This window comes from Lissotriton helveticus, chromosome 3_2, assembly GCF_964261635.1.
Source record: "Lissotriton helveticus chromosome 3_2, aLisHel1.1, whole genome shotgun sequence".
Classification (NCBI taxonomy): domain Eukaryota; kingdom Metazoa; phylum Chordata; class Amphibia; order Caudata; family Salamandridae; genus Lissotriton; species Lissotriton helveticus.
The window spans coordinates 39,847,671-39,874,811 of record NC_136062.1 but is presented as its reverse complement, the minus strand read 5'-3'; the positions used below and the strand labels follow the sequence as shown (position 1 = coordinate 39,874,811).

General features: G+C 47.6%; 1 protein-coding gene across 6 annotated transcripts in view; it reads right to left on the bottom strand.

Moving 5' to 3' along the window:
• FAM227B (family with sequence similarity 227 member B) overlaps nt 1-27,141 on the bottom strand; it is a 3,234,040-nt gene that overhangs the window by 937,665 nt on the left and 2,269,234 nt on the right. The window lies entirely within an intron of this gene.

Below are 27,141 nucleotides of genomic sequence, written 5' to 3'. Positions count from 1 at the left end.
TGTTCTTGAAGGGTCGCGAATGAGATCACTCCCTCTCCACTCCACATATCTCCCACAGTCGATATCCCAATGCTGTCCCACTGAGTGAAGCCCTTAGTGTGTCGTAAATGACCCAACGCTTTGGTGTCCCACAGAGGCGTGAGCTATGTGATGATCCCTCCCCAGTGCAACTTCGCTTGTGCCTTGTACCACAGTTGAACGGTATGTTTAGTGGGCCCTATGAGTTTCGCCGCAATGCCTCGGTGATATAGAGGAGCCAGTAAGCTATTTGTACCCAGTTGTACCCTGTCAGCTTTAAATGCCGGGTCTTCCTGTGGGGCGTGCAGCCACTGGTTTAGTATCTTGAGTTGGGCCGCCCAATAATAGAATTGGATATTGGGCAGTGCTATGCCCCCATCGTACCACCCCCTATTCAGCTTCGCATGCGAAATTCGAGCTGGTCGGTTCCCCCATAGCAAACTTGAGATTTGCGCTGTCACTTTCTGTAGGAAATCGGCAGGTATCAAATGTGGGGCATTTTCAAGGACGTATAGAAAACGCGGCAGGGCCATCATTTTAAATAGCGCTGCCCTGCCTAGTAACGTCAATGGGAGTTCCTTCCAGTGGTGCACATCGCTACGGAGCCGAGACAAGGGAGGCAACAAGTTGAGTCTTGCAAACTCCGATCCATCTCGAGTGATGTGGATTCCCAGATATTTGAAGGATGAGGGAGCCATCCTCAGTGGACAAGAGTCCGGCAGCAGTGGGAGTGGCCCCCTGAGCTCAAAAAGTATCGACTTCGCCCAGTTGATGGTATAGCCTGATACTCGCCCATGAGAGTTGCAAATTGCTAGTAGATTGGGCAGACTACGTTCTAGGTCTGTGAGGTATATAAGCATGTCATCCGCGTAAAGGGACACCCTGTCTTCCCACTGCGGATCCCATCGTATCCCCCTCAGTAGTTGCGTAGTACGAATAGTGACCGCCAATGGTTCTAAGACCAGAGCAAAAAGGAGAGGCGAGAGTGGGCATCCCTGCCGCGTACCACGACCTAGACATATGGTCCGGGAAATGTGGCCATTCGCCACTATCCTGGCCATAGGATCCTTATAAAGCATCCTTATCCAGGAAATAAAGACGGGGCCAAAGCCCATCCGCGTCAGCACCGCAAAGAGGTAGCTCCACTCCACTAGGTCGAACGCCATTTTGGCGTCTAGCGATAGTATCGCTGCCGGTTCTTGCAACAGTGGGAGTCGTGCCACCACTCCGTGCACCCTGCGAAGGTTGAGGGCCGTGCTTCTATGCTGCATGAAGCCGGACTGATCTGGATGGATCAGTTGACTCAAGCAGGGCATAAGTCTGTTTGCCAGTACTTTCGCTATTATTTTAGCTTCCGGGTTCAAAAGGGAAATAGGCCTGTATGATTTGCAGTCGTTGGGCGGCTTACCCGATTTCGGGATAGCGACGATAGTCGCCATTCGTTGGTCGGCGGGCAAAATTCCCTTCATTCTACTCTCCTCATACATGTGCAGAAGGGGCGTACTCAGGGATTCAGACATAATTTTAAAACACTCAATGGGTACCCCATTGGGCCCCAGTGCCTTACCCGAGTGGAGGGAGTCAATGGCCAATTTGATTTCATCAGTCGTTAAGGGGGCATCGATATCCTTGGCTGCCTCAGCCGTCAAAGACGGAAGAGGGACATGCTCGAGGGGGTCTCGGGCCTCGTCTTCTGACACCACTATCGGTGGAGTGTACACTTCATGGAAGTGGTCAGCCAGGGCTTCAACTATATCTTCCGGTCAGGTGTGTACGTCGCCACAAGAGTCCGTAATTTGTATTATGTTTCTACCTCCCCCTTGTGTCCTGTCCAGCCATGCCAGGAGTTTACTAGCTTTATCCCCTAAGTCATAGACCCTGTGCTTGGTTGCGGCAATGTCTGCCATCGTCACTCGCCTCAGGTGATCGTTGAGGCGGCGCTGGTGTATTTGTAGGTCGTGAAGTGTGTCTTCCGATGGGTCTGCCATATGGGCAGCGTTTGCCCTCTCGAGGCCCAACTCCAATTCCAATGCCTCTTTCCTGTGTGCTTTTTTGTGATTCGTTATCGCTGAAATAGCCTGACCCCTGAACACCGTTTTGTAGGCTTCCCACAATATTGAGGGGGAGTCCACCGAGGACTGGTTCTCCTCAAAGTAGAGCCGGGTCGCTGTCGTCAGGTCTTTATGGACCAGTGGCGCTTTGAGATATCCCGGATAGATCGGAAATACTCTCTTGCGTTTGGCGCTTGCGCAAGTGACGGTCAGAGTGACTGGCGAGTGGTCCGAGATGCCTCTCGGCTGTATCGTCGCCTCGCTAATGCTGAGGAGACCGTTACTCAGTGTGAAAAAGTAGTCTATCCTGGAAAGACTGTTGTGGGTCGCTGAGTAGTAGGAGTATTGTTGCTGATCTGGGTGTAGTGCACGCCATACATCCACCAACCCCTGTGCTTCAAGAAAGTTCTGTAGCCTGCTAGGGCCAGCTGCCCGTGGACGTGCGGGGAAACGGTCGAGGGTGTCTGTGAGTGTCATGTTAAAGTCTCCACCCACAAGCAAGTCCCCCTCAGGAAGTTCCAACAGGAACCTGCCGAGGTCTGGCAAGGCCAGTGAGTGTAACGCCGGCGGAATATAAACCGAGACCACATTTAGCGGTCTCCCCTCCCATTGACCATGTACTGCCGCGAAACGGCCCTGATCATCTATTTTTGTGGATTTCACTATGTATTGGGAGGAGTTCATCAGCAATATACCTGTGCCCCGAGACCCTGAGGTAAAGTCAGCGTGTGCTATCATACGGTACCCTCTCCTATCCAATGCCCGTGTGGCCCCCCCAACAAGTGTGTCTCCTGTAAGAGAATCAAGGTGGGTCCCCGCCTCTTAATGCATTGCAATACCAGGCCCGCTTGATCTTGTCGCCCAATCCCCTAACATTCCATGACATGATTTGCAGCGGGGTTGGTGTGGTGTGATTATCAGTCCTGGCCATGGGAAGAGTCGGTGGGCGGGCCCGGGGGAGCCCGTTGGATAACCTCCCACACTACTGTAACGGAGGGAGCATTGTAGACCGCGGGGCCATTGCTCCATGAGTGAGGTAGTATGTGGAGACGGGTGTGAGGCAGAAGTGACCCCTCCCAACCTCCCGCCATGTGACTGTTCCAGTGACGTGCGATGCCTCCCACGTGTTGAGTCTTACCAATGAACATGTGTGCGTACATAACTAAAACATGCAGGACCAAGTGGTCCCAAACTTTAACCATTCTTATACCACTACCCATCCCCCTCCCTGCCCCCCTGCTACACGGACTCCAAACTGCCCGCCCCCCCAACTGAGCAGAGTGCATATCCCAACCCCAGAACAGTGTACTTGCGCGTTGGGGTGAGGGACTCTCCGCTGCCAGCGGCCTCTCAATCATACCCTCGGAGGTCCATCACCCAGTGTCCAATGGCGGGAAGAGCGCATACAGCGTCATAAGTCTAATAAAACATAGAAGCCAGGAGCCAGGTGATTAGTGGTCCTCATTTTCTTCTAGTCCGCCCTCTGCTCCCATAGACGCACCACTTTCCGTGTCCCCTCCCGTCCTCTGGGAGTCCGGATGCTTCCCCACGTTGTGGCCCTTTGGCGGTCGATTAGTCCGTCGGGGGTGATGTCCCGGTCTCCATCCCTCCAACCATTCCTGTACCGCCTCAGGGTTGTCAAAGAACCAGGTTTTGTTTTCTGCTACGACCCGAAGCCTTGCAGGGAAGAGCATGGAGTACGGTAATTCTCGTTACCTCAATTCCTTTTTTACCTCGAAAAAGGTGCGGCGCCTGCGTGCGACATCTGCCGTATAGTCGGGGAAAAAGGCAACAGTAGAGTTCTGAAGTTTGATAGGGGGGGATGTTCTTGCCGCCTGTAGGACGGCATCTCGGTCACGGAAATTGAATAGGCGGGCTACAATGGGCCGTGGGGGCGCCCCCGGCTTCGGCTGACCACCCGGCACGCGGTGAGCCCTTTCCACGGAGAAAAAGGCGGACAGTCCTTTCGGTTGAAGTTCTCCCGTGATTAAGCTCTCCACGAACAGGTCCATTGCTCTTGTGCCCTCTGATTCCGGCACGCCAAAATACGGATGTTATTCCGCCTGGAGCGTCCTTCCTGCTCATCAAGCTTCCCACGAAGCAGTTTGTTATCCTGCGCCAGCTTCCCCATAGCCTGTTGTAGTTCGGAGACATCTTCCACTAGGGATTTGGTGACCACCTCCATGTCTTTGACCTTGTCCGACATTTTGTGGAGGTCGGCTCTGAGCAGAGTGACATCCGTGGAGATTGACCCCACCGTCGTCTGTAGCACGGCCAGTGCCTGCATCACATCCTCCAACGTCGCCCTTTTGCCTCCCGGGACATCTGCCGATTTGCCCCCCGCGTCTCTCCCGGTCACCGGGGAGGGGGATGTTTTTTCGGATGTGTATCGCTCCATACGGGTCTGTGTGGCACTGCCCTTAGACCCTTTCCCCGCCATACCTGCAGATTTCTTGCTTTTCGGGCCTCTCAGCTCCAGATCGTCTGGAATGGTGCACCCACGTCGGCCACAGAATGTTGGTGGATTCGTCCACGTGGGATCCCGGCCAGGGCGTCTGCTGAGCGTCCGCCGATACAAACTGGTTGTCTCTCCTCGTGAGCCCAGGAGAACGTAGCGGGGTCCTGAGCCAGGTGAGGACTCTTGCTGGGCACAGGCTCTCGACTCAGGCACCTGTAGGGTGGCTGCAAGGTGGAGTGTGCGGCGACGTCTCTGGCCCAGAAGATGGCGGCCGTCCCCACCCTCCTAGGCTCCCTCGCAGTTGTGGCCGCCGGTCGGCTCTCATGTCCGAAGCGCCGACCACAGTGTAACCGGCCAGTCTCCTCTCTCTGGACTGCAAGCGGCGCTCAGTCCGGCCGCGTCACTTTCAGGTTGGCGGACGACCTACACGGCCCGCGGGCACTTCCGGTCCCGGTCCCCCGGACCAGCTGCACTTCCTGCTGGGCCACTCGCTCACGGGGGGTCCCGGCTCAGTCGGGTGATACAGGCCACGCCGCAGCTGCGACGAGACTCGGTCGGATTTGAACGCCGCTTCGCCCTACTTGCTCCCCCCGGTCCTGGGTTCCGATATCCTCCTGCAGGGTTCGATAATTGTGGCGGATGATTGATCGGATATTCGAAGAGGCCGCTTCAGCTGCGGAGCTCGTCCCTTATGCCGCCGCCATGATCGGCTGCTAGCCACGCCCCCTGAAATCTTATCTTTGATACTGGTCCTCACTTTGTCAGACAGCCTTTAAGTTTTATTCTTGACAGGGAGACTGTGTCCTGCATCTGCGTCATGGGTACACAGGTGGATAGTCTCAGCAGTGAGGAAAAACAGAGAACTGCCCTAGCAACTAGTGGTAGTCCCTTTGCTGTTCTGAAGTCGGGGTAGGGGAGAGTTTCACACCTTCCACTGACCCATTTCTTTCTTTGGAGGTTAAGGGAGAAGTTCATTTTCCTTTTCCTCCCCTCCATCTGTCACCAGAAACATGGTGACATCAGACTCCACAAAGTGTGGTTTGAGACAGTTGATAGGGAGCACCCTATGGTGGTGCCTGAGGGTCTTGAGGTCCAAAAGGTAGGTGGCCTTCCTCTTAAGTATCTCATAGGGCCCGATCCAACAGCTTTTGAGTAACCTGGGCTCCACGAGTTTCATCACCCACACTTTCTGCCCAGTTTGTAATTCCATAGGGGGTAGCCATCTGCTCATACCACTGTTTCATCACTTCATGGCTGGCCTCTAAGTTGTCAGAACTTGTTTCCAGTATTTGGCTATCCGGCTCCAGAAGGCCAGCATGTCACTGACTACATCCTGCAGAGGTTTTCTGAGAGCTCCATCTCAGCCTTCCTTTACCAGACTGAGAGGTTCTTTTACAGGATATAGCCTCCCCAGTCGGTTCAGATGCCGGCCACGGAGTACCGACGGATAGAGCGGTGCTTCACTTTGCTCCTGAGCCACTGCCAGGTGAGGTGAGGCTTTCACATCTCGCAGACTATGTGAATGACACGAGCTGTGAGCGAGGACAAGACAGCTTTGCCTGGAGACTGCAGGTGATTCTAAGTATTTGTCCATTTATATTCACTTTTGATTTGCTTTTTGCAGTAGCAATTTAGTGTTAAGAGGTCCTGAAGAAAGCAAGGATCATTATGTCCGATAATTGCTGAAACATGTCGACCTAACTCCATATCAGACAGCGTATTTTTCAAACTGTCTCTACACATAAAAAATGTTTTTAAACTTGGAAAGGCGAGCATCATCTTAATAAAATTTGTTATATGCTCCCTGATCTAATTTTAGACACCTTTTTCTAATTATTTTTCACATTCATTTCATTTTTTGCACTGCACTCCTTCAGTCATACCACACCTACATCACTTATCAGTCTCATTAAGTGATTGAACCATACTATTGCTATTTAGGAAAGGAGAACTATTAACCACCTAGTCTCCCTTCGCCTATGCATTACCAACTTGCATCGATGGTTCCACAAAGAAATCCCAAATGATGAAGGGCGGTCTCGAGTGGTGACTGATGGGTACCTTTGACCATCCACTGAGTTGTCATTGCGTACCTCTCTATGGTCAGTTTTTTGGTCTGTTGTTGAATTAATTTCTGCCCACCGCGTACTCACCTTTTCTTCTCTTAGACCCTCTGGAACTTCGGAGTTTGTTGTATAGTCTTGGGGACTGTTCACAGAGCTGGTCTTTAAACATTCCCTTGGGTCCTATCTCACCGTTATGTTTTTGTTGTTCTTTTACAGGATGCCCATACAGAAGCTCAAAGGGGCTAAATCCAACCCCCAGTTTTGGTACTTCTCTGTTCTCAAAGAGAAGGTATGGCAGGAGGATGTCCCACTTACGCCTCAGGGCCTCAGGTAGGCTGTTGTTTGTGCCTTTGAGGGTCTTGTTGAATCCCTCAACAAGCCCATTGGTGTGTGGATGGTAGGGGTGGAGAACTTGTAACTAACTCCACTTGCCTTCTACATTGACTGCATATAAGCAGATACGAAGTTGGTGCTCCTGTCAAACACCACTTCTTTTGGGAAACCCACTCTGTTAAAAATCCCTATTAGAGCTTTAGCCACTGCAGTTGCAGTTGCAGTCCTCAGAGGTATGACCTCTGGGTATCTTAAGGCATGGTCCACCAGTACAATGATAAACTTGTTTTCAGAGGCTGCCTGGGGATCTATAGGCCATACAATGTCGATGCCCATCCTTTCAGAGGGGGTGCCGACTACAGGCAAGGAATTAAGCGGGGTTTCAGACTCTGTCCTGTCTTCCCACGAACTAGCCGGGCAGCGAAAGCAAGTCCTACAGAAAGTATCTGAGGAAATCTTCATCCGGGACAATAAAAATGGGGAACAAGCCTAGCAAAGGTCTTCTCTTGCCCCAGATGTCCTGCCAGGGTTATTTCATGATCCAGCATCTAAAGGAAGGCCCTTTAGCATTGGGGAATGGCCAGTGCCCTTGTTGCCTCAGACACAGGTGCCTTAGGCTCACTGTACAGGAGGCTTCCTCTCCAGTAGATGCAGAGAATCCCAGAGGCACCACCTGCAGCCTCATGCCTTCCAGGGTTGGGCACTCTCTCTGTGCCTTACAGAACTCCTCCCTGGTGGGTCCCTCCTCTACTTGCCGACCAGCAAGTTCACCAAGGGTGACAATGTCCTCCTCTGTGGGCACCGGCACTGGTTTCCCATGGTCCATGCCCATCCCTCTTTTTTCAGCTGTCTGGTCCAATCTTCCAGACATCCTTGACTCCTTTCCTAGGCATCAATGGACTTGGTGGTAGGACATATCTACTCAGGCAACCATAACATTTCCAGGTGTGACTTAAGCTCCACTTCCTACCAGGCAGTGTGCTCAAGATCATTCCCTAACAAACAATCTACAGGCAGGGTAGGGCTAACAGCAACTTTCAGAAGACCTGAGGCCCACCTACCCATTCAAATGGAAGAAGGGCCACTGGATAGTGACCCTTCCGGTTGTCAACCACCACAACCTGGTGTAATGCTTTGGGTATAACTTTGTCTGGGCCATCAGCTGACTTCTTACCATAGGCATGCTGGCTCCAGTGTTCCTCCAGTGTTCCTCAGAGCCCTAACAACTTGCCTTTTGATGGTAACCCACTGCCTCTACTTTGCAGTATTGGAAGGCACATGGATTTTCGGGACCATCTCACTGTCATTCAGGGACACCAGGGTAACCTCACTGAGCCCCCCTCCCCACTTACTGGGACAAACCCCTCCCCAAGCACTGCACTTGCTACCCCTGGTGTCTTACATCCAGTGCCAGGTTGTGCTATTTTTGGGCACTTGGGATCCCCTTTGTAATTCCCATACTGCACTCATATCAGTTGGGATTCTTTGGCTGACTCTTGTCAGAGAAGCTGTTTTTCGAGTGGCCAAATTGGGAATGTGACCCTTTCCCCTGTGAACTACTTTGGGGGCCTTGAGAGAACTCCTTTTTCTCTCCCCCTTCTTCTTCTGATAGGAACCCTGATTACCCTTTTGGGAGTCCCCTCAGATGCATTCCTGGATACTCTGGTGCTGAACCAGATATATAGCTCCTCAGAAAGATTCTTGGGGTCAGTTAGCTTGCTATCAACCAGGTGTTGGTGCAGCTCTAGAAAACAAATATATAGCATGTGCTCCTTCAAAATCAAGTTGTACAGTGCAGAATAATCTTCAACCTTGCTGCCCCTTACCCAACCCTTCGTGGCTGCCCCTGAACCTCTGTCTATACCTCTCTGGGGTCAGCCCACATTTACTGACAAGTATGGCCTTCATGGGGGTGTACTGTGTTCTCCTCTACCTCTAGGGTCAGGAGTGTATCCCTCCCCACTGTGGGCATGTATCTCAACAAGATACCCCCCCAGGACTCCTCAGGAACCTTGTGCACCCTAAGAGCCACCTCATAGGCAGAGAACCATTTGTCAATGTCTTCCCCCACAACAAAACTAAGTGCTTTGGGATGCAAACTCTCCCATCTCTAGCAGACATCACAGAGTATACAGCAACCTCTACTTCTGGACTCCACTAGCATGGCTTTCATGTCCAGCTATCTAAGGATTGGCTAATGGGCCATTCTTTTTTCCTAAAAGACCAGCCTCCTTTCCTCTAAAGCCTGCTCCTTCTCCAATTTTGCAAGCTCCAGCTTTAACTTTCTCTACTCCTTCCTGTCCTCCTTCTCCTCTGGGGATAGGTTCTTAGATGACACACTGCTCCCAGTCCTGGAGGAATGTTGCCCCCCTCCCCAACAGGTTGTATGTCAAGACCCTTAGACAGGTCTTGCTCCAATTCTTCCTCAGATCCTGACCCTTCCTCCTCATTGTTTGTGTGGTTCTGGTGGTCTTCTGCCCATGCTCTCAAAGCTGTTTGGAGCTCTGCTTTCTTAGCACTCCCTTTGGTAAATAACCTCTTCTCCCGGCACAATTCCTTGAGCTGGGCCTCAGTGTAGCTCTCTAGGTTGGGCAACTCAAACTCCATCTTGTCAGATAAGGTCACAGACACTAGAGTAAACGTGGGAATTGGGAAAACTTTGGAAAAATCAAAAATGTCACTTAGGGAGAATTTGCTTGAATTGGTCTACATATAGAGTCATAGTGTACACTACGTCACTGTATGGCACTGCACAAACCCAAGTCCTACCATCACTGCTGCTCACCAGTGTGAGGAATTGGGTTTCCGGTTGGCATATGTATGCATCCTGTCCAAGCAGGAACCAAAATCCTAGTTCTGGTAAGTCAGATACACACAACAAACTAATCTGTGTTGACCCTCTAGTAGCCTGACACTGAAAAGGCAGGCCTAACTTAAGAGGCAATGTGTAAAGTATTTGTGCAACACTTCAAACAGTAATATAGTGGAAACCCCACACACAAAAACTCCACACCAGTTTAGAAAAAATTGATTAGGAATTTATAAATAAGAGAAGACCAAAACAATGAAAATCCAATAAGTAGAAGTCAAGATATGAATTAAAACAAATTAAAAGTAAAAATAGCGCTCAGGAGCAATAAGCGCCTACGGGGGTCACGCTGGATTGGGGCAAAGGTGAGAGTTCAGGATGACTGCAATAGAGTGCAGGCTGGATACAGGACCAAGCAAGGCCCGCTGAACAAAAGTACCTTGATCCTGGTTTGAACAGCGAGATGCGTGGTGCATCCACATGATACGTCGGTGTCGATCTTGAAGTCGGGATGATGGGTCGAATTTCTTCACACAACCATGGTGAAGCGCTGGTTCCGAAGATTAAGCGCTGGTTCCGAAGATTAAGCGCCAGTTCCGAGATGCGTTCGTTTTAAGTACGATGCGCAGAGTTTCTCCACGCAGTCGTGGGGATGCGTCGATCATCCCTCCTGCAGCAGTGCAATGCAGTGGTTACAATGCGTCAGTTCCCAAGACGATTTGTTGGTTCCACGTGTGATGTGCAGGTTCTGTTCCTACAACAGCGGCAATGCATTCATTCTGCCACATGCAGCAGAGGATGTGTTGATTCCGCTGGAGCAGGCAAGCACATGGATCCACTTCCAATAGACCAGGCACAGGAGCAGGGAGTAAGACTTTGATATCCCTGAGTTTTACAACAGGAGGCACGCTAACATGCCCTTGGAGATCACTCTGGGTTGAAGCAAGAGTCAAGTTCTTCCTCAGCAGGACAGAGGGTAGCAGACAGCAGGGCAGCACAGCAGAAAAGCAGTTCTTCCAGGACAGCAATCCAGCAAAGTGGCAGCACAGCAGCCTTTTCGCCTGGTAGAGTTTCTTCACAGCTCTAGTAGTGTCTGATTTGGTGGGGGTCCGAGACCCAGTACTTATACCCAGTTGTGCCTTTGAAGTGGGGAGGGGGACATCAAAGACTGGCTTTGAACTGCACAGAGGTCCTCCCCCAGCTCTGGCTCCAGACAGGTCAGAGGGGTATACTGCCCTTTGTGTGGGAACGAGACAAGGCATTTTCGAGTGTAAATGCAGTTCCTCCCTCCCATCCTACCCAGCATGGTCCATCACAATGTGGATGGCCACTTAGTCCCACTTAACCTTCCTCTGTGTATGGCTGTCCAGAGGGAATGCACAAGGTCCAGCTGCCACCCACCTCAGGCGTGTAGTGGAGACAGGCTGCAGGTAGACAGAGCTAAGAGCAGAGAAATAACATCTTTCTAGAAGTGGTAGTTCTAAAACAGTAATGATAAATTCAACTTTACCAGCAAAGAGGATTTGTCATTACCATTCCAATGATATGCAACATGTAGAGCTACTCCTTCTCAACCAGGAATTACACCATAAAGGTGTAACAAGGAATTCCTAATGTTAATCTATGAGTGGGGTAGGCATCACGGCAGTGAAAAATGAATTTGGGTATTTTTCCCTACTAGGACATGCAAAACTTAACAGTACATGTCCTTGTCCATGAATTTTAATTAAACAGCACCCTGCCCTATGGGCTACCCAGGGACTACCATAGGGGTGACTCATATGTAATAAAAGGGGAGTTCAAGGCTTGGCAAGGGCTTTTAAATGCCAAATCAACATGGCAGTCAAATTGCACACACAGGCTCTGCAGTAGCAGGCCTAAGACATGTTTAAAGTGCTACTTGTGTAGGTGTCACAATCAGTGCTGGAGGCCCACTAAAAGCATTTCATTCACAAACCTTGGGACATGTAGTGATCTCTATGAGGGACTTATAGATACATTAAATATGCCAATCATGGCTAAGTCAATCAAGCATGTATTAGAGGCAATTCACTTGCAATTTAGCACTGGTTGGCAGTGGTAAAGTGCTCGGAGTGCTAAGGCAAACAAAAATAAATCAGAAAAACAGTGAGGCAAACAAGCAAGACATTTTGGGAAAGACCACCTTAAGGTTGTCAGGTCTAACAGCAAGAGAGTTCTGCAATGTGATTGGCTGGCAGTTGACAGACTAGGGCGGAGTCTAATTCCACTTCTGTGGATCAGTCTAGAGTGGACATAGAAACTGACAAGAAAAAAGTCCTGCCATTACGCTAGAAAGCTTGAGACAGACTGCAGAAAGGATGCCTACAAGATGCACCCTTCTCCCCATTAAAGTGATGCCAACAGTTAGGGTTCTGGCACTTCTACCTTTCTCCTCTCCAGAGCCAGCCCTTCTGCATGGGATAGAATTATGATCCATGTCCCATAGACTTCCTTTAATTTAATGAGTATCAAGAAACTATTCCCCAATATATGTGGAAATCGCACTCAGTTCTGAGAAGAATTGCAAGTTGTATTTAAGGTATACAGATTCAATTAAGCGAATGTGAATCAGCTGTTGCGAATACTAGTGCCAAGTGAGGTGAGGAAAAGATTGTTAGAGAAAGCATCATTTTTGAGAGTGGGCCCTGTAAATGTTGAAGAACTGGGTGCAGCAAAGGATGCAGTGTTGAATGTGATTATGGAGGTATTCTCAGTAAAAACAGAATGGGTTAATACCTCAAATTCTAAACGAACAAAGGTTGTGGCACCAGCTGACTAAAGGATGGGTTTGAAAGGTATTTGTCCATAGCCCACCCGATGGACATGGTTCAGGAAGCTGAAGGTGCTTCTTTTGTTCAGAGATTATTACCAAATGTTTTGAATCAGTAAAAAATTTGTTTTGCATGGCAGACTAAGAAGTTAGCTGAACTGGTGACGATTACCAACCATTGTGTGGCATTACAAGAGAAAAAGAAAGATAATGCTTAAATGAAATGAATGTTTTTGAAATTTCAAAATATGCAGAGGACAGTCAAAGGGATGGGACAAGGAGGCCTTCAAAGGGGAGGCGGAAAGGGAGGGCAGGAATGTGGGAGAATTGAGACTGAGAATGGAAGGGACCAGGGAGAGGCCCCTGGGAGAAGGATGTTCTCATTTCAGTTGTGGGCAGCTGGGACATTAGAAATTAGAATGTTTTGATTCTGTGTGTAACATGCTAGGGCTTCCCGACCAGTCTGGTTATCAACTAGTTGGCCTAAGTCCATATCCTTAATCAAGCCCAAGAATTTCTGACTGTGTAATGTATACTCTAATCCCAGTAGATCAGAAGGGTACTTATGTGAATTGTGTCCAATTGTCTTGCGATGCATTTGATGCCAAATAGGAAGCACCACAGAATAATAATTCAAAGCAGCATTCATTGCAACTGACCAGGGCTCTCGCTAGAAAAAGGGTTATTTCTATAATGCTTTTCAGTCGAAATGCATCTAATGAGAAGGTAGCAGGATATTCTTCCTCAGGAAGTCCAAGACATGAGGAAGCCAGTCAGTCAGTCAGTAGTCTTTATTCGGCATTTGAATAACACCATAAAAGTACAGCTTTTAAAATATACATACATTTCTTTAAAACACAACACACTTAGTTCATCAATTCATAGAAATGGAGGGAATTAAAAAGACTGTTTTCTCACTTCTCGATACAGTAACAATTATCATGTTCCCATAGTGGACCTTAGACTAACTGAGGTTCTTAAAAGATTGGTTACACAAAATAAGGTCAGGGGATCTCTAGACATTTTTAAAAAAACAAGGGCATCTCTTGCTGAATTAAAATTTGCCTTTTTTAAAAGATCAATTAAAAAACGGCGCCAGGGCATTAAATAAAATGGGCATAATAATACAAAATGAAGGGTATCCTGCGGATATCGGCGATCGCAGCCGCAGTGACCCTTTGACTCAACTAAATCAGTAAAGCCCATGGGGTCGACTAGTAGATGGTGCAATAGGTTGAGTCTAAAATGCGTTAATAAAAACCTATCATGTGGATTATATAGAAGGGCAAGATAGGGCTCTAGCCCACTACAGGATCTTACTCTTGCATACGCCTGAATGGTCTGCATGTTATTTGCGTGAGCTTCCCGTAAAATAACTTTGTGTTTGACAAGTTTCTCATTCACTCTTGCTTGATCCAGTTTGATGATACTTTGTGGGTTTGAAAACAGGTTTCCACAACCAATACCCTCAAGGCCCCTTTTCACATATTTCAACCAGGGAATGGACAAACCTTTCTCCCTGCCCATGCAATCTAGAATTATTTGCTGGGTTAAGTTGGCTTCCTGGTTAACCCATAATTTTAACCAGGCCACCAAGGGCCTATTTCTTGCTCTGTCTTCCAAATACTTACAGCCAAGTTCCTTGTGTACTATGTGGGATGATACGCATTGAGGAACTTTTAAAAGCCTCCTCAAATGTTTATTTTCCTGTATTTGCAGTTTGTCTACATTCGCCATCCCCCACAATTCGGCCCCATATTCAGCTTTAGCAACAGAGACCAAGTTGTACATAGTCATCATTTGTTCGGGTGACCAACGACCCAATCGGCGACCAAAATTCATGATCGCTCCAGAACTAGCTGCTAGCTTATTTCTGTGCCCCTCAATCAAAGGTTTAAAAGTCAGATTTCTATCAAATAAAATGCCCAAATATAAAAAAGTCTGGACTTTTGCCAGATTTGTAGAACCTATTCTGTAGTTGAAATCTTTCCCATTATGTTTTGGGCCCACCTCCATTACATATGATTTCGTCATGTTTGCGGATAGATCGAAACTACTCATGAACTCAACGAACCCATCAATCAGCCGCTGCAGACCCATTGGCGTGCGCGCCAACAGGACCGCATCGTCTGCGTAAAGCAGGACAGGCACTGGTCTGTTTCCTATTCTGGGGGAGTCCACTTTTAAATTACTTTAAAAACTTTCAAGCCTGTTAATATAAATGGAAAAAAGAAAGGGTGCTATTATACATCCTTGCCTAACCCCACTTGTACATTTGAAAGGCTCGGTCAGACCTCCCTCCAGGTTGTACCTCACTTTTGCAGTGGTATTCTGATGGAGGGCTCTCAGGATGTGAATGAGACCGGCATCAGCGCCAAGGCCCGACAATATAGTCCACAGTCGAATACTGCAGCCAGATCCATAAAGGCTAAATATATTTTCTTATTACTGGCCACTGTATACTTTGTGACCAATAGATATAAATTTAGACACTGGTCTATCGTGGATCTGCCGGCCCGAAAACCGTACTGTACTTCAGTTAAAATACAGTTTTCTTCTTCCCAACTCATGAGACGGTTCAGGATAGCCCTGCCCATTACCTTGGCTGTTACGTCTATCAAGGAAATGGGCCTATAACATTGAGGGTTATCCCTACAACCTTTCTTAAAAATTGGGACTATTATAGCAGTCGACCATGAACGGGTTAGACCGGAGACAATAGCAGCATTAATTACTCTTGTCAATACCGGACCCCATAATTCCATCTTGCTTAAAAAGAGGTCCGGCGGGATCCCATCTGGTCCAGGAGCTTTGTTAAGGGTAAGGCCCTTGATACCCCCCTCAATCTCTTTTAGGGTAAAAGTGATTGTCTCTGTGCTCATCTCCCTATGGGCATCCTGCTCTCCTTCCATCAGAGTGCCTCTATTGTATAAGCTACCAAAATGCTCTACCCATTGCTGGGGCAGTACAGTTGATGCTATACTAGGGCTATTCCCTTCTTGGAAGCAGGGTCTGTTAATTATTAACCAAAACCCAGAAAGATCCCTTTTTTCCGCTACCTCTCGTAGATCTTCACACGTCTTAATTTGGAGGGCTTTTTTCCGACGCCTAACTTCTTGTTTATATTGTAGTCTGCAGCGGATGATCTTTAAGCCATCCCTGAGTTTTTGTTTTAGTACAGCTCTAAGCTTACTCTGGGCTGAAGAGCATCCTTTGTCAAACCATTTAGGCTTAATTGATGCCTTGCCATTCCCTGTCACATGCAATAGGCATTCTACTAATCGTCCTATACCCGCAAAAGCCTCAACAAGCGGGGGCCCGCTAATCTCCAAATTAAAGCACACTTCCAAATACTTTGAACCCTTTACCACCAGTGAGTTATAAAAGATTTCCCCATCCAGTTTTGCCCATTTTAAACGTCTGCCCTGGTCAGTGACCGTCTCCCTGACATCTGTTGCTCTCCTCTTTGTTTCTCTATTCGCCCGCAACATTACAATTGTCACAGTGAGGGGGTTATGGTCACTAAAACCACTACACTCAATATTGAATTCTAATATTCTTTGTTTTATCGAGTGAGACATAATTACAAAATCAATGTAAGAGCTACATCCTCTTCCCTTAAAGGTGGGGTTAACCCCACTTTCTGTGTTAAGAGGTATAAGGTCCATTGAGTGTACCAAATCAAAGTTTGTCATCATTGTATTAAATTTGATCCCCTCTATAGTGTGGTCGAAATGGGCACTCACCTCCATGTTGCAGGAAGACCAGTTATCTGTAAAGGGTATCAACTGTGGACATAGATGGCAGTTAAAATCCCCTGCAATTAACATTTGTGGGGCTAGGACATCTTTCATCTTCTCTATCTGTGTGCCTAGCCGATCTTCCAACTCTTCCAGTCTGCACCCCCCTGCATTATAAAAATTTACAATAATTAAATTGAGATCCCTTGTTTTCAGCTGTACTGCCAACATACAGTCTGACTTCCAGTTGAGATCCTTCCACGTTCCTTCTACCGTCAAACGGACCCACAGGAGAAGACCATCTCTCGCTCTCCCTGCTCTGGATCTGGCAGCTGGGATACCGAACAGTTTATAGCCCTCCAGATTAAAGTTAGTTGGGTTCACTTCCCAAGTCTCTTGAGGACAAATTACATTGTACCTATTTACATATTCCAACCATTCATTATTTTCAAATTTGGCTGAAAGTCCCGCCACATTCCAGGACAGTAGTTCAAGGGTATTCCACTCACTTAGGTTGACTGATCCTTTGACTGGATAAGAACCTCTGGCTGTTTCCACTATGGGTATTGATTCTGATGAGACGATACCCACCCCGTTGCCGCCTTTCTGGGTTTGCAGTCAATCACAGTCCGACAGACCGGACAGGGCATCGAACCTATTTTGTAACCTTATATTCCGTGGGGTGTAATGATTCAGCACCTCACTTCCTGTTGCATTTCCCCATTGTGAGGTCTGCTCTGGTGCATAGAAATACATAAGAGGGAGGGCTTGAATTCTGGACCTAAGATCTTTTTTTGCCCAGTTACAAATGTATTCAACACATCTTGTGTCCCTAAAATTAATAATAATACAATCACCCCCCATTGACTTTGCCTGCCTACCCACCCAATTAACTCTTCTGACCAGCAGTATCTCTGAACATATATGGACTGGTAAAGGCCGATTTGTGTTAAGCCAGTAGGTATATTTGTTTTTTAGCTCCATATATGTTTCCCTCTTTCCCTGTTCTAACGATGGCACCCCAGCTATTATTACCACATAGGGGGCTGAGGCTGGAGGGAGGTCTATTGTTTGCGAGTTGGGTGTAGTACGGGGTATTAGTGGTTTTAGCACCGGTTGAAGTTGTGCTACAAAGTTACTCGCCCTCCCCGTTCCTTCCCTGCCTATTTGTTCAGGTTGAAGAGCCCCTGCTGGGTTAATCCGCGGGCCCGTTACACTGGTTGTCGAGAGATTATTTACTGCAGAAGTATGACTGCCAATTGAGGGGACGGCAAGGTTCAATAGGACATTAGAATTAATGTTAGTGCGCTCAGTGCTTTGCCCTGCCCCTTTTGGCTCTTTACAGTGTGAGTCACCGGCCTGCTTATCCCTTGTTTGCACTGATGCAAGCAAAAGTTCAATGAACACCAGTCTGGATTCAATCCGGTCCAGTCCATCATGTTTCGGGTGAATTGTCCTTTTAACAATACTCTTCAATCTTTTCCAAAAAGAGGAGTCTGGCTCACCCACTGCTTCTCCTACTTTGTTTGGAAAATTATTAGCTCCTTCATTTGCCAATTCCAAATTATGCAGGCATAATGAGGAGCTATCTGTCAAATTCTCTTTGGGCTCCGCATCCTTAGCTTTTTTTGCCTTTCTTCCTATTTCTTGTGTTCGCACCTCTGTGCGTTTCCTTTTTGATGATGATAGGCTCTGCAATGTCTGTGCCACCCCTGTTTTAGCACTTCTAGCTGATCTGGTCTTTACATTAGGTGATGGGTGCCTCTTGGGATGGTTGCTCCTAGTTGGCCCAGTTGTTACAGCGTTTACAGCTGTATCCGAGGGTGCAAGGCACTCTGTTAGCTGTAAAATGCAGCTTCCATCACCTCCTTCACTAGAAATCAGTGTATCCTGGAGGTCAGTCACTTGGGCAGCCGGAGATCTTGCCCTTGCCAGACTTCCCATTGATGATCGCTTGTCTAGTAAATTGTCAAGAGATAGTCTCTTTTCCGTCAGCTCAATGTTTTTAGCCAAAGCACTTGACACTCTTATCAGGAAATTGTCTAGAGTGCCCATTAGGGTCCCCCCAGTACTTCTTCTGCTATTTCCTCCTACGGGTGGTGATATAGCCATGATCTTATAACTTCCAGCTGCTCTACAGCAATATGTGTCCCACACAATATCAGGCAGACAGGTTGGGGGATAAAGGGTTTCACTGACCTTTTCGTTGTTTTTGTAGGTGTTAGAGGGCTGGCCTGTCCCGTCCTTATCCGGTCTTGAATGGGCTTTAATGGGCCCGCCCTTGGCCCGGGCTTCGCCCGGCTCGTCCCGCGAAACGGGTCTCTGCTGTGATTTTATGCGCCTCCTGGCGCTGGCGCGGCGTCAATCAAGCACGCCGCCGCTAAGGCAGCCAGGAATTGTAGTCCCGGGGCGGCGGCGCAGCTTCAACACCCAGTGACTCCTGGTGGTGGCGGCGTGGCTCCAATGCAGTGGGCTGAGGTTGCGGCGTTGCCCAAGGTAAAGCTGCAGCACAGTTTGGCTCTCTTCAAGAGAACACAAGACTTCCTTGAAGAGTAGATATCATTCATGAATACAACTCTGAGCTCATTATTCTTTCAATTCCATTCTCTCGCTGCTTCCATCTGCTAAAACTGAAAGTTAGGTTATGGATTTCAAAACGTGCAAATGTACAACTTTGAATAAAATGGCTTCTGGGCCTACGAAAACCATGAAATTTTGCAAGTATACTTGTTCAATGGATACTTCAAACCAATAAGAAACAGAATCCATATTTGTTTATAAAAGATATCACTGCATTCTCTGAAAAACATACATAAATAAATTATAGTTCAATACATATAGCAATACATGATTTTGTTACTACAATACTTACGTAAGCTGCAAAGCACTTCTCGGCCTTTAACCTGGACATGATGCATACCAGTACCAATAGAGTGCTCATGTTAGGGTTAAAGTTAAGTGTGGACTAGGGTAAGGGTTACAGTCAAAAGCTCATTTTGAAACAAATGGACATTTTTAAATAGCAGACCATGGCTAAAGTTTGCTGTTCTTCTAATGGAGTACAAAAGGGGGTGGTGATGGACGGAGCATCTGAACCAATCAAACACTCACACCCAGTCAACAGATCTGGGTTTAATCCATCACCGTTCTTTAGCCCACTCTGCCACCCCAGTTTAGACATGGCCATATGCAAATCAGTCTGACCCTGTGCCTCATGGGAACAGTCCAGCCCGAACTGCCAAGCCATGCCTTCCCTATCCCGGTCCTAGGAAGCTTGAATCCGGTCCAGGGAAGGCATGGCTTGGCAGTTCGCGCTGGACTGTGTTGACTGGGTGTGAGTGTTTGATTGGTTCGGATGCTCCGTCCATCACCACCCCCTTTTGTACCGCTTTGTTCGCCATAAGTTGGCAGGGTATGCTCAGACGTGAGTCCCTTGGTCACTTTACCACTGGATTCAAGCAAGCCTGGCTGAAAACGCCTGTAATGCCAGAAACCGGTTCTAGGAAGCTTGAATCCGGTCCATGGAAGGCATGGCTTGGCAGTTCGCGCTGGATTGTTCCCATGAGGCACAGGGTCAGACTGATTTGCATATGGCTATGTCTGAACTGGGGTGGCAGAGTGGGCTAAAGAACGGTGATGGATTAAACCCAGATCTGTTGACTGGGTGTGAGTGTTTGATTGGTTCAGATGCTCTGTCCATCACCACCCCCTTTTGTACCGCTTTGTTCTTCTAATGGAGATAATTTTTTACAGCCCTCTGGAGACAGCCCACTCGCCCCTGGTTGAGAGGCCCTATAGTTATTTTCCTACAACAGGGTGCACAAACTTGATGGAGGTTTGCAAATCTCAGAAAGTAGCTGATGAAGGAAAGAGGCCTGCTCTGAATGGACAATCAAATATCAGGTTCGTTAGTTAAGGTGGAGGGCCACAAACAATGACTGTTCCTACCTAAGTTTTTTCTACCATTGTGATTATGCAGTAATGAAAGAATCTCTAAATGTAATAGTTATTTTTTTAGGAAGAGGTGGCCCTCACCCTCCCTCCCGGGCAATAGAATGCAGTTTGCCATCTTATGCATTCAAGTGTGAAAACCTACCTCACCCTCCCTTCCCTGACCTCTTCTAAGCTCACACATAGGCCACACCCCTTCCCTCGGTTGACCATCCCACATTCTAACTTTCCTGCATCCCATCCACAGACAAGGCAAAGAGTCTTCGTTTCTCCACAACTATGGTGATATATCTGTTAGTGTGGAGGGATGAGTACCAGTCTTCGTAATTCTATACTTCAGTCTCACAGTTAACAGACATTTGTCTGTTTACACACATAAATGCGTGTAAGTAAGGTATTGCATAGTTTTTACATGTTGTGCATATGAGCACTACACTTAAAAGGATTGGCACACTCATTTTCCATTGTGCTATTTAAAACAATGTTAGCAGCAAATTAATTTCTCTTTCTTCCGTTGTAATCAATTGCATAATTCATGATTTGTTCCTGAAAATACTAGCGTTGTCATGATGCAAAAATCATTACATAAAAACAGAAACAGCAAATGTCTAACAATCTTTAGGCAGGAGCTTCCAGTGACTGGCTCGAGCGATCACCCTTCTCAGGCAGGCAGGGACGTATCCCATGACAGTGTGCAAAAGGAAGTGACAGACAGAAACAATGTGTGGGAGGCCACCCAGCGTGAACACGGTCCCCATTGGCCTCCAGTATTTTTCCAGTTTCTGTCATGCAAGGTAATAATTGGATCGCAGCGCCGCGTTCACATCTGCTGCTCATTGAAATCTCTGACTCCAGTTTTCCAGCTGAGTTTACGGTCTCACAAATGGACAGACAAAGTAGGTGATGTGATACCTTTTATGGGAACAGATGCAATTTCTAGTACTATGTTGGTCCTATAAATGGGATCGTATCACATACGTTACCGTTCAGTTGTTGAAAAAGAGGACAAATATGGCTGCAGACGTGGCTGTTTCTCATCTCGCTTCGAGCGTCATACTGCATTAGTGAAATGCGCTTCAGGCTGGTAAAAGAAGAGAGCCCAGGAAGTTTCGCGTTTCCCAGGGACTTTGATCAGGAGGTTTGTATTTGCCTTGACGAGTTACATCAATGTAAAGAAAATAACAGACCAGGTGGAACATGCACGCAACCTAGCCTAGCCTCGGCTCATTAATTCACCCTGGCAGTGGTTAGTGGTAAGCACAGATACAGGCCTTTGGATACTCTGTAACTGGCACAAGAATTATTATTGGCTGCTATTTGAAAGACAGTGTCATGCCTGTCTGCATGCATGCCTATGAATGCCCATATAGTTGACTGAGCAAGGGTATCCCACATATTTTTAATACCCCCATATAGGAGGCTGGATTAGTATATGGTGCACACTTTTTAAGTGATGCACCTTGCACAATTCCAGGCAACCCTAGTGATGTTAGTGGTCTTTGATAACCATAGAAAGCTCTGAAAGTGGTAGATGTGGAGAGACGCCTTCAGGCTTATCTTGAAGAAGTGTTAAGCAACTTGTTTTACCAATTTAATCCTATAGTGCAGGTTAAATGAAAAAGAACCACATAGTTTTTATGTAAAATACTTCTGTTTATTACACAACACTTACTAACATATTGGTATATTTCCTACCCGGAGATATCATACAATACACAACACTACTTCAAATGTAATAACGTAAGAAGCACAAAATACAGTGGTCTCCAGGGGGAGACCAGACCATATACTAAGACAGTGGAATGTGAACTGCAAAGGAGGACAGGACTTGTACCAGAGGACCCAGAGGAGCCAGGGACACGTGCAAGTAATCAAGCTAAGTATTGCATATGTGCAAGAATTAAAAGGTAATTGCGCTTGTGTGTGTGTTTTTGTTTGTGTTGTATATTACTAGTGTAAAGGGTGCACATGCGCCACATTATAAGTGCACTGTGTTTCCTTTCAAAGTCATTTTCGCTGTGGGCTCGTTTCCCGCGGGTGGTGATGAAGGGGGTATTTTTCAAATGTGGAGCATTGTATATATTGGGAGTTCAGGGTGTTGGTTGTATACATCGAACTTACCCGATTTGCTGATGTACTTGCGCCATGTTCACGGAATAAAAGAGCAGGATTAATTTTACTGAAGCCAACCCTGATTCTTGCCATTCTTGGAATTTATCATCCCAGCATTTTCTCTACACTGTGGCAACGGGCGGGGGAATGTGCTGTTTCATTCAAGGAGTTGAAGTGGATTGGCTACTGTGGAATGCAGCTTGTTTTGTTCTTTGCACAAATAGATAAAGTGGATAAACAACGTTATAATTGGTTTATTGTCAGTGGACGTGAAAGATACAACCCAACCTCCGGCACCAGCTGTAATTTGTTGCTTGGCAGTTTGTATTTACATCATATTACGTTCATACCGAGGAGCAATTATAATTGCGTTTCTTAAGCACTTGCTTTACTCAGTGTGTTTCAATTAGCCCCACAGCATCTACGGCAACTACAGCTTAGATATAGTCAGGTACTTTTCGTGTGCAGTGCTTTGCGCTTCATTGTTAGAGGAAGGCAGCATTTCGAGTACTGGTACTTTTACATAAATATAACATAAATCTTAACTATGTCTGGGGTCACTCCAAAGGTCTCATCGTCCAATTTGTTTTCCTATAGTGTGTAGCCATAGCACCGTGATGTGCACACCTATTCTATTGTTACCGTCTGGGACAACGGTGGCTACGTTTCTTATTTTAGTATCATACATTTAGTGCTATTGTGATGTATTTATGCTATTGTTATTTTAGGCTATTAAGTGTCAATATGTCAGGAATTGTGCCACTACCTTCCTTTCTCACAGCCCCTGGAGAAGCACCTATGGTTTGGGAAATTTGGGAACCTGTATTTCTTTAGCCTATGTTGAGGTATTAGAAGGGGAAGAATGTAACCAGAATGAAAATTGGCATATTTACTCTCCTCTCTCTCTACTCTCCTCTCTCTTTACTCTCCACTCTCTCTACTCTCCACTCCCTCTACTCTCTCCACTCTCTCTCTCCACTCTCTCTCTCTGTACTCTTCACTCTCTCTACTCTGCTCTCTCTCTACTCTCCACTCTCTCTACTCTCTCCACTCTCTCCACACTCTCCTCTCTCTCTCTCCACTCTCTCTCTCTCTACTCTCCACTCTCTCTATTCTCCTCTCTCTCTACTCCCCTCTCTCTCTACTCTCCACTCTCCCTACTCTCCGCTCTCTCTACTCTCCACTCTCTACTCACTCCACTCTCTCTCACCACTCTCTCTCTCTCTACTCTCCTCTCTCTCTACTCCCCACTCTCTCTACTCTCTCTACTCTCTCTACTCTCTCCACTCTCTCCACTCCCTCCACTCTCTCCATACTCTCCTCTCTCTCTCTCTCTCTCTCTCTCTCCACTATCTCTCTCTCTACTCTCCACTCTCTCTACTCTCCTCTCTCTCTACTCTCCCCACTCTCTCCATTCCCTCCACTCTCTCTCTCCACTCTCACTCTCTCCACTCTCACTCTCTCTACTCTCCTCTCTCTCTACTCTCCACTCTCTCTCCTCTCCACTCTCTCCACTCTCTCTACTCTCTCTCCTCTCCTCTCTCTCTCTCCACTCTCTCTCTCTACTCTCCACTCTCTCTACTCTCCTCTCTCTCTACACTCTCCACTCTCTCTACTCTCTCCCCTCTCTCTCTCCCCACTCTCACTCTCTCCACTCTCACTCTCTCTACTCTCTCCACTCTCTCTAATCTCCTCTCTCTCTCCACTCTCTCTCTCTCCACTCTCACTCTCTCTACTCTCACTCTCTCCACTCTCTGTCTCCACTCTCTCCACTCTCTCCACTCTCTCTACTCTCTCTCTCTCTCCACTCTCTCTCTCTAGTCTCCACTCTCTCTACTCTCCACTCTCTCTACTCTCCACTCTCTCTGCTCTCCACTCTCTCTACTCTATCCACTCTCCACTCTCACTCTCTCCACTCTCCACTCTCTGCACTCTCTCTCTCCAATCTCTCTCTCTCTCTCTCTCCACTCTCATTCTCTCTACTCTCTACTCTCTTTACTCTCCACTCTCTCTACTCTCTCTACTCTCTCCACTCTCTCCACTCTCTCCACTATGTCTACACTCTCTCCACTCTCTCTACTCTCTCCTCTCCCCACTCTCTCTACTCTCTCTCCTCCCTCCACTCTCCACTCTCTCCACTCCACTCTCCACTTTCTCCACTCTCCACTCTCTCCACTCTCCACTCTCCACTCTCTCCACTCTACTCTCTCCACTCTCACTCTCTCCACTCTCACTCTCTCCACTCTCACTCTCTCCACTCTCACTCTCTCCACTCTACACTCTCTCTACTCTCCACTCTCTCTACTCTCCACTCTCTCCACTCTCCACTCTCTGCATTCTCTCTACTGTCTCCACACTCACTCTCTCCACTCTCTCTACTCTCTCCACTCTCTCTACTCTCTCCACTCTCACTCTCTCCACTCTCACTCTCTACTCTCTCGACTCTCACTCTCTCCACTCTTGCATACTCTCTACTCTCTCCACTCTCTACTCTCTCCACTCTTTCCACTCTCCACTCTCTCCACTCTCTCCACTCTCCACTCTCTCCACTCTCTCTACTCTCTCCACTCTCACTCTCTCCACTCTTGCATACTCTCTACTCTCTCCACTCTCTACTCTCTCCACTCTTTCCACTCTCCACTCTCTCCACTCTCCACTCTCTCCACTCTCTCTACTCTCTCCACTCTCACTCTCTCCACTCTCACTCTCTCCACTTTCACTCTCTCCACTCTCACTCTATCCACTCTCACTCTATCCACTCTCTCTACTCTCCACTCTCTCTACTACTCTCCACTCTCTCTACTCTCTCCACTCTCTCTACTCTCTCCACTCTCACTCTCTCCACTCTCTCCACTCTCTCTACTCTCTCCACTCTCTCTACTCTCTCTACTCTCTCCACTCTCTCTACTCTCTCCACTCTCACTCTCTCCACTCTCACTCTCTACTCTCTCGACTCTCACTCTCTCCACTCTTGCAGACTCTCTACTCTCTCCACTCTCCATTCTCTCCACTCTCTCCACTCTCTCCACTCTCCACTCTTTCCACTCTTTCCACTCTCTCCACTCTCTCTACTCTCTCCACTCTCACTCTCTCCACTCTCGCTCTCTACTCTCTCCACTCTCACTCTCTCCACTCTTGCAGATTCTCCTCTCTTGCAGGCTTTCCACTCTCTCCACTCTCTCCACTCTCCACTCTTTCCACTCTCTCCACTCTCCACTCTCTCTACTCTCTCCACTCTCACTCTCTCCACTCTCGCTCTCTACTCTCTCCACTCTCACTCTCTCTACTCCCTCCACTCTCCACTCTCTCCACTCCCTCCACTCTCCACTCTCTCCACTCTCTCCGTTCTCTCCACTCTCCACTCTCTCTAGTCTCTCCAGTCTCACTCTCTCCACTCTCACTCTCTCCACTCTCACTCTCTCCACTCTCTCCAGTCTCCCGTTCTCGCCCCCTCCCCTCTCTCTACATTTCCACTTTTGCTGCGCCATCACCTGCTCTCGGGGTCTGTTAGGAGCTCTTCTGGAGCAGGGAGGGAGGTGGACGGGGCTTCCTAAGTACAGCTCTGCCCGAGCGCGGCTCCATTTATCACTGGTGTGGTAAAGATAGATATTAGCCGCCGCTCTCGGGCTAATATCAGTATTCTCCCGCGCTAACCACATTGCCTTTATTTAAGAGAGAGGGGAGACGATTTCCTCTCTAATATTTTCAGTTTTGGAGCCGAAGGACTCACTAGCGCGGACAGAGAGGGGGCGCTGTCTATAAACCGATGTTCTGCCGGGGCCTGTAATGAGTGAACATTTTCAGATGCAATGAGCAAGATGAGAGCTCATCTTTCTAATGTACCAGTGCATTCCAAGCACGTCGGGCCCCACCATGATGCCCTCCCTCCCTGATACCAGACAATCCAAATTACCAATACCAACCCGCCACCGCCACCCAGACTCCCCGCACCATTTATAAGAGCCTCGTGCACCATTTCTAAAGAGCCTCAGGGGCCCCGACCGGAGCCCGTGCAACAATTTATTAAGAGGATCGGTGCTTAGCTAAGCTGCTGAAGCTCGGCAGGGGCCCAGCTTGCGCACCACCATTTAATTTATTAAAGAGGCTGGGCGTGCCATTAAAATCATTATCGATGCATGTGTAAGTCAAATGAGGGGGCCGGCCCGGGCCCCCCTGGAGCGCGAGGCCCCCCCCGCAATGCGGGGCCTGCGGGGGCCTGTGTTACGCCCCTGGGTGGCATGTGATTGAAGGGATTCAAAAACCTTACAGCTTCAGTTAATCCTGGAAACATTAACGTACACCGATATACCTCCAAACAATTGAGTCTGAGGTATGGTAAGAAAACCAATATTGTCATAGAAAGATTTATATTTTATTCTAGGAAACAACATATAAATGAATCCATTGAGGATTATGTGTTTATATTGAGATCTCTTGCTGTCGCTTGTGATTTTGAACACATTTCATATGAACACGTTTTAAGGGCCCAGATTTTAATGAGAACAAATGATAGGAAAATTCAGGCAAGGTTAAGGACAATTTCGGATATGTCTCTCAGTGCAGCTATTGACATTGCTAAAGCTAGTGAACACTCTAAAAAAATTGTACAGGAAATAAGAGGCCCAGAGAAAAATGATGTACAGGTTGTTTCAAAAGAGGGTGAGAAAGCAAGAAAAAAAATTCCACCTAAAAATAGTGTTGCACAGAGAAATGGTGGCACGTTCAAGAATATGAGACAAGAGAACAGGAGAGGGGTAAATGTATATAATAGATGTGGTAGCAGTGGGCATTTTGCTAATGCTAAGAATTGCC